Below are 8,776 nucleotides of genomic sequence, written 5' to 3' on the forward strand. Positions count from 1 at the left end.
TGAAGTTAGGAGATAGACTCTGCTGATTTCTTGTAACACATAGGGGCAAATTCACTAAGCGCCGAAGCGCCTAACTCTAGCGTCAATTCGCTAGTGTTGGTCATTTTCGTTACTTCGCAAATTCACAAACGAACGCTGGCGTAAATTCGCTAGTGTTACTTCGCACCCTTACGCCTGGCAAATTTGTGCAACGGACGTAACTACGCAAATTCACTAACGTGCGCATTGTACTGAACGCTACCTTTTACGCTAGACTTCCTTCGCCACCTCAGACCAGGCGAAGCGCAATAGAGTAGATAGGGATTGTTTCAAAAAAAGTTCAAATTTTTTCTAAGTCCCAAAAAACGCTGGCGTTTTTTCTATATTAGGGGTGATAGGCTGAAAAAGATCGAAAACATTTTTGGGGCTCCCCTCCTTCCCCCCTACATTTCCTGACTCATGGCAACTTACCTAGACAGTGGGCACATGTGTAGGGCAAAATAAAATAATTATTTGATGTTTTTTAGGTTTCCCAGGCATTTGTAGTGATGCTACATATTCCTCCATTGAAATTTGAATTTGGCGCTGTATGCAAATTAACCATCGCTAGCGTAACTTCGCTTAGCGAATCAACGCTAGCGCAACTTCGCAACCTTACGCTACCCCTGAGCGCAACTTCGGATTTTAGTGAATTTGCGGAGCGCTAGCGAAACTAAGCCTGGCGAAGTGCGGAGAAGTTCGGCGAAGTTACGCCTGGCGCAACTACGAATCTTAGTGAATTTGCCCCATGGGCTCATTTATCAACACTGGGAAAATCTGCCCAGTGGGCAATAACCCATAGCAACCAATTAATGTCGAGCCTTTTTCAGGCAGTTGCAGGTAGAACATAGGTGCTATGGGTTACTGCCCAAGGACAAATCTACCCACTGTTGATAATGTTGATACTCCCCAATTCATATCTTGAGGATATATACTTCAGGTATATAGTATAATCAAATAATCCCAATTTTTTAAAATAATTTCTAGGGATGGGCGAATTTATTCGCCAGGCGCGAATTCATGGCGAATTTCCACATTTCGCCGCTGGCAAATAAATGTGCGAATTTGCTGTGAAAATTAGCCGGCGAAAATGTGCCCGCGTCAATTTAGACGCCGGCGACGATTAATGGAAGCCCATTGACTTTAATGGGCGCTGGCGTCAACTAAAATTGGCATTTCACAAATTTTTCACCAGTTTTGCGAAATTCGTGGCAAAGCGAAACAGGACAAATGCGCCCATCACTAATTATTTCCTTTCTCTCTGTGATAATAAAACAGTCGCTTGTACTTGATCCCAACTAAGATATAATTAATCCTTATTAGAGGCAAAACCAGCCTATTGGGTTTATTTAATGTTTACATGATTTTCCAAAAGATTTGAAGGCGAAGTAAAGCTTAACTAAAGAAGTAGGTAGAAATGTTGTACATGATGTTTTGTGCTTGTGTACCAGCCCAAGGCAACCACAGCCCTTTAGCAGTAAAGATCTGTGTCTCCAAAGATGCCCCAGTAGCTCCCCATCTTCTTTTCTGCTGATTCACTGATTCACATGCTCTGTGCTGCTGTCACTTACTGAGCTTAGGGAGCCACTCACAATATACAGTACACATAGAATAGAAATGTCACAATATAAGGCTGATTAGTAATTAATACACATAATTACTACATGGCAGCACAGAAACCAGTGCAATTAGCATCAGAATTGAATAATCAGCAAACCTGTAGCATCAGCTTATATTACAGCCAGGGAAGCTCATTTTCTGCTGAATAATTAGTGATGACCCCTAAGCTTACTGTAGCTTCTCAATTAAGGAAAGATTCTATTATCCAGAAAACCCCAGGTCCAGCAATCTGTATAGCAGGTCCAATACCTGTATTAGTAATCTCAAACACAGAAACACAACCAGTAGCCCTTTCCTTTGGACATAGGTGTAGTTGGAAATCCCTTTTTCTTCCAATTTTAGTCTTGGTTAGTGATGGGCGAATAAATTCGGCTAACGCGAATTTGCGAAACTCTTGTCAAAATCGCTGCACGTTAACACTATTCGGACGTACATAGACTTAAACGCCGGAGTCAAATTTGACTCGAGCGACTTTCCGGACGCGCATCCAAAATTGACGCAGGCATCAATTTTAGAGTTTCAAAAATTTTTCCAAAAATTTTTCGTGGGAAATTCGCAAATTTTTCGGCAAAACGGTAGAAATTCGCCCATCACTAGTCTGGGATACTTTCCACAGTTTTAGGTAGTGGAGCAGGAATGCTGATGTGCATTGTCTTCCAATAGACATAGAACTGCGGTCAGATACTGGTGGACAATTGTAGCCATAATCTCCTCCATTAATATTAATTCTGAAAATGAATCATATTAGAAACCCTAAGGTGCAGAACAATTGATGTAATTCCATTTCTCCCCATACTGGGAACTGTGATTGGAAATCTGCACTGCTGGAATGAAGCAAAACCTCTTTTTCACGGATTATGTGAGTAAATGATTTCTCTAAGCGAATGATCTGGGTAACAGTGGGGATGTTTTTCTGCTCAGATGGAAACATTAATGGAAAGGTGAATATTTCAGCAGCATTTTTTCAGTTAGAATAAAAGCCAAAAATGAGGACAGAATTCATCATAATGTTACATTAGTCTGCTGGGAAAGAAAAACCAATTATAATTATAACCTAAAGGTAAGGAAGAGATAAGTGACACGCTAGGTTTAGCTTAGGATACCATATCTCTAAATATTTTTTTTATAAAAATAATATATACATTTAATTATCTTCCATATTATCTCAGTTACAATACAAAAATATAAATTAAAGGGGTGGTAACTTTTATGATGTTATAAAATGTCCAAATCCTAGCAACTTTGCAATTGGTCTTCATGTTATACTTTTTGAGTTATTAGCCCTTTTTTCCTGACACTGTCCAGCTTTCAAATAGGGGTCACTGACCCCATCTAAAAAACAAATACTCTTGTTATTGCTACTTTTTATCACTTATCTTTTCATCTTGTTATTTTTATCACTTATGATTCTTTTCAGTCCCTCTCCTATTCATCTGCCAGTCTCTTAATCAAATCAGTGCAGGGTTGCTAGGGGAATATGGACCCTAGCAACCAATTTGCTAAAATTGCAAACCAGAGAGCTGCTGAATAGTGATGGACGAATACATTCGCCAGGCATGGATTTGTGGTGAATTTCCGTGTTTCGCTGCCCACAAATAAATTTGTGAAACTGCAACGAAGATTTGCCAGTGAAATATCAATGACAAAACCAAAAATTTTGCACGTCAGACGCCTATTGACCAAATAGTTGCGCGTATACAAAAAATTATCAAAATTGTCCTGCGTCAAAATTATTTTGACACCCATTATCTTCAATCCGTTTTGCGAATTTCTTACTGTTTCACGAATTTTTCGGCAAAGCTAAATGGGGATTTAAAAAAACGGGTTTAGAAAAATTCCCATCACCTCGAATTTCAACCCTTGATAAATCTGCCCCTAAATGTCTGTTTTCTGCTCTGTGTGCACAGGGATTGTAGATGATTTCCTCATAAAACCATAGCCTTGTGCTCTAAACAGCCTGGCCTCCCACATTCATACAAAGTCTGGCGTCAACTTGCTGAGAAAACCTTTGGGGTGGGGTCCACTAGTCCCACTGACATTGTGTTATGTATTCAGTGTTGCTTTGTGTATCTGCTGGGAGCCCCAAAACATTGGTTCTTTAACATCAGTGTCATACTGCTGTCTATTGATGAGCAAATGTATTCGCCAGCCATGGATTCACAGCAAAATTCCAAATTTCTCTCTTTTTCGCAAAACTGCAGTGAAATTTTGCTGTGGACAAATTTGCCAGGAAAAAATGGCCATAAGAAAAAATGCTCATTGACTTTAATGGATTTGGACAAAAAAGTGCTTATCGGCATTAACAAGGGAACATTTTTGCTTTACTCAAAGGAAAACTAAACCCCCAAAATGAATACTTAAGCAACAGATAGTTTATATCATATTCAGTGGAATAATAGAAAATCTTACCAAACTGGAATATATATTTAAGTAAATATTGCCCTTTTACATCTCTTGCCTTGAATCACCATTTGGTGATGGTCTGTGTGCTGCCTCAGAGATCACCTGACCAGAAATACTGTAGCTTTAACTGTAACAGGAAGAGATCAGCTGACCAGAAATACTGCAGCTCTAACTGTAACTGGAAGAGAATTAGAATACATGACCAGAAATACTGCAGCTCTAACTGTAACAGGAAGAGATCACCTGACCAGAAATACTGCAGCTCTAACTGTAACTGGAAGAGATCAGCTGACCAGAAATACTGCAGCTCTAACTGTAACTGGAAGAGATCACCTGACCAGAAATACTGCAGCTCTAACTGTAACAGGAAGAGATCACCTGACCAGAAATACTGCAGCTCTAACTGTAACAGGAAGAGATCACCTGACCATAAATACTGCAGCTCTAACTGTAACTGGAAGAGATCACCTGACCAGAAATACTGCAGCTCTAACTGTAACAGGAAGAAATCACCTGACCAGAAATACTGCAGCTCTAACTGTAACAGGAAGAGATCACCTGACCAGAAATACTGCAGCTCTAACTGTAACAGGAAGAGATCACCTGACCAGAAATACTACAGCTCTAACTGTAACTGGAAGAGATCACCTGACCAGAAATATGAAGCTCTAACTGTAACAGGAAGAGATCACCTGACCAGAAATACTGCAGCTCTAACTGTAACAGGAAGTGTTATTATAAAATATATCTGGAACGGTCTAAATCCTAAGACGGACGAATGGCTAGTGTCAGAGGGTTGATATTTGTCACCCCCGCCCTCTATGACGCCATAACGCTATAGGGCCCAAGGCAGGATGGACTATAAGGGCTAATGGTCTACTGTGGACAATGGTCACTCATATAGCTTATACTAGGCCATACAAACAAAAGATCATCACTCTGTTACTTAAATTCCAGAGTGTCAGCATAACGCCAGCCTGTCTGATGGGGCCCCTTTTAGCTGAAGTGCTGCTCAAATTACTGGAAGTACCACAATGGCCTTGGTTAGCCAATAGCTGATTGCGAGGTTGTGGACCGTTGGAGCTAGGCACAGTATGTTACCACATTCCTTTGATAACATGTAAGACTAAGTAAATCATTTAGACATTAATTGTACAAGGAGGAGTCAGACTATGTATGGTATTTCCGTGAACCCTTTGTTACAATAACTGTAAATGCCTTCTGAAAGCTATATAATGCCTGGACCAAGAGGTGTGTCTTTGGTAAGTCCTTGGCTGACATTCTGTGTGTTACTCCAACAGCTTACCCAGACAAAACTGTTATGTTGTATTATGTATGAATAAATTGCCTGACTATTACTAAAGGTTTTCCTTTACTGAGTTTTGTCTTACACGAGGTCAAAATGGTACTACTAAAAATACCATCAGAAGAGATCATCTGACCAGAAATACTGCAGCTCTAACTGTAACAGGAAGAGATCACCTGACCAGAAATACTGCAGCTCTAACTGTAACAGGAAGAGATCACCTGACCAGAAATACTGCAGCTCTAACTGTAACAGGAAGACAGAAACTCTCTGTTAACTGGCTGATTTAACCTAACATATATGGTTTGTTTGATTTGTTTGTGTCCACAGTGAATCGTAGGATCCCAGGGGGCGGCCCTTAGGTCTTAAAAACTGTATCTCTTTAAAATCTCTCTCTTACTTATTTAATACTTTTAATTCACTTACTCATGTTTTTGAGATGTCATGGAAACACCAAACAGCTGCCGCTATATCTGTAAATCTTAAATTGATGTCTGAGATATTGCCAAGAATTAAGCTAAGGATGATATTATTAAACCCCCTTTAGATTTTCTCACAGATTGGAGAAACGTCGGGGCCGGTCGAGCAGATGTGCAAATCAGATCATTTACAAAGAAAGTAGGCAATCTGCAACATTCCAACAGCTGGAGAAGTACAACTCCTGCATTATTTATCCCCAAATCTTTATGCTGCTCCAGGAGCAATTGGATTCCACCCTCCCTGTGCCATATGCTTGGATGATAATCAAATAAAAGCAATAAAGCTTGAGCTGAGCCAGCTGGAATCTGGAGATGGGGAGATTTATCTGCATTCTGATGGAAAAGTGAAGACAGTAAAATAATGAAAAAGGCTGGGTTTTAAGACCTGTAGAAGGTTGAGGCTTTTACGAAGCTTTGATTGACTATCGAGTGGATATTTAATATGTTTCCTAGTCATCTTAGGTAAGAACCTTTAATAACCATGCGGAAAATGGCAATGTGGAAATGTGGCAGCCCCTTGTAAGGCACCCCAAATACCAGAAATTGAGGAGCTTTGTTGGGCATTGTTGGGTAGCAGTCTGAAGCAAGAACATTTAAGCATAAATCCAATTCAAACTTGTAGAATCACTCACCAAGATAGAAACGTGGCCCAGTTGCTCCAGCCCCAGGCCCTCAGCTCAGGGAAGTGGACAATCTGTGTACAAAGTGTAACTGTTGGTGCAGGGCACACTGGTAAAATCACGTATTGATCAGACCAAAGATAGTAGATAAAAAATGGAAACTTTATTTTAGGCATGCACTGAATCCAGGATTCGGCCTTTTTCAGCAGGATTCGGATTCGGCCAAATCCTTCTGCCTGGCCGAACCGAATCCGAATCCTAATTTGCATATGCAAATTACTGGCGGGAAGGGAAATCGCATGACTTTTTGTCACAAAACAAGGAAGTAAAAACAGTTTTCCCCTTCAGATTCGGTTCAGTATTTGGCGAATCTTTCGCGAAGGATTCGGGGTTCGGCCGAATCCAAAATAGTGGATTCGGTGCATCCCTACTATATTTATATAATCATCTCTCGTCTGACGCATTTCGTCTCACTAGGACACTTAATCATAGGCTAGCATACTGTGTTATCATTATTCTTTGCCTGAGCCATGATGTGCTTTTAATTTCCATTATACCTTAAAGGGATTCTGTCATGATTTTTATGATGTAGTTTTTATTTCTAAATGATTCACTCTGCAAATAATTCACTCTACAATATAAAATGTCATTCCTGAACCAGCAAGTGTATTTTTTTAGTTGTAATATTGGTGTGTAGGTGCATCTCAGGTCATTTTGCCTGGTCATGTGATTTCAGAAAGAGACAGCACTTTAGGATGGAACTGCTTTCTGGCAGCCTGTTGTTTCTCCTACTCAATGTAACTGAATGTGTCTCAGTGGGACCTGGATTTTACTATTGAGTGTTGTTCTTAGATCTATCAGGCAGCTGTTATCTTGTGTTAGGGAGCTGCTATCTGGTTACCTTCCCATTGTTCTGTTGTTTGGCTGCTGGGGGGGATATCACTCCAACTTGCAGTACAGCAGTAAAGAATGACTGAAGTTTATCAGAGCACAAGTCACATGACTGGGGGCACCTGGGAAACTGACAATATGTCTAGCCCCATGTCAGATTTAAAATTTTAATATAAAAAAATCTGTTTGCTCTTTTGAGAAACAGATTTCAGTAATGAGCACAACTTTCCCTTGTTTGTTATAGTATATATAGGAGATGTTGCCGGCTCTATGTTGTAGCTTCCACCCTGGATAAGTAGTCAGCACTCACCCTCCATAAACAGTGTTTTTTGGTGCACGTCCCAGGCTGCCACCAACAGCCGAAATTCAGGAACACTTTGCAAAATAAACAGCACCCGACAGGAATTTTCTTAAAAAGCCTTTATTTGAAGGGCTTTATTCAGATGAAATACAGCAACGTTTCAGGCTTACATTAGCCTTTCGTCAAGCTACAGGAAAGGCTAATGTAAGCCTGAAATGTTGCTGTATTTCGTCTGAATAAAGCCCTTCAAATAAAGGATTTTTAAGAAAATTCCTGTCGGGTGCTGTCTATTTTGCAAAGTGTAGCTTCCACCCATTCCAGCTATAGTCAGATGACCCCAGTGGTAGCCAATAAAACGGAAACCATGTTTGGGAGTTTTAACCTTGAAATCAGCAAGTAAGTTGCAGGTAAAATTAGTCCCAGTGTAAAATGTATAATGAAGCAACAGAATTCTTAATGAATCAGATGAAAATTGAGTGTAGGACTGGCCAGATATGGGATGGCCAGCTTAAATATATTGCAATATGTGGACAAACAATAACTGTTTTGTTTAAAGGGTAAGGCATTTTTTAGTAGCTGATGCACAAAATGTCACAATGTCTTAAATATATTGATAATGGGCTGAGTGCAGAGGACCTGTTGCTCTGTATACAGTGAATAAGGCACTTGAGAAACTCTTGACAAGCTTGGACATGGAACATGGTGAATTGCACAAATATTTACTTAACCTGTACTGTATGTGCAGAAAACTAAAATAACATTTAAGTCAATAGCTTCATGCCATAATGTGCATTGTACAGTATCATATACAGGTATGGGACCTGTCATCCAGAATGCTTGGGACTTGGGGTATTCCGGATAATGGATCTTTCTGTAATTGGGATCTTCATACCTTAAGTCTACTAGAAATTCATGTAAACATTAAATAAACCCAATAGGCTGGTTTTGTTTATATTAAGGATCAACTATTTATGAGTTGGGGTCAAGTACTGTTTTATTATTACAGCTACAAATCTTACCAAACTGCCTTCCCGTCGGCAAGAATATGAATCACCGGTGGGATCGCTTGTGATTTCGGAAGTCTATCAAAGTTTAATTAAACTTTGGGTGACTTTGAAAATCTGAAGTGATTCTGCTG

The sequence above is a fragment of the Xenopus laevis genome, chromosome 5S (genome assembly GCF_017654675.1).
Source record: "Xenopus laevis strain J_2021 chromosome 5S, Xenopus_laevis_v10.1, whole genome shotgun sequence".
NCBI classification, from domain to species: domain Eukaryota; kingdom Metazoa; phylum Chordata; class Amphibia; order Anura; family Pipidae; genus Xenopus; species Xenopus laevis.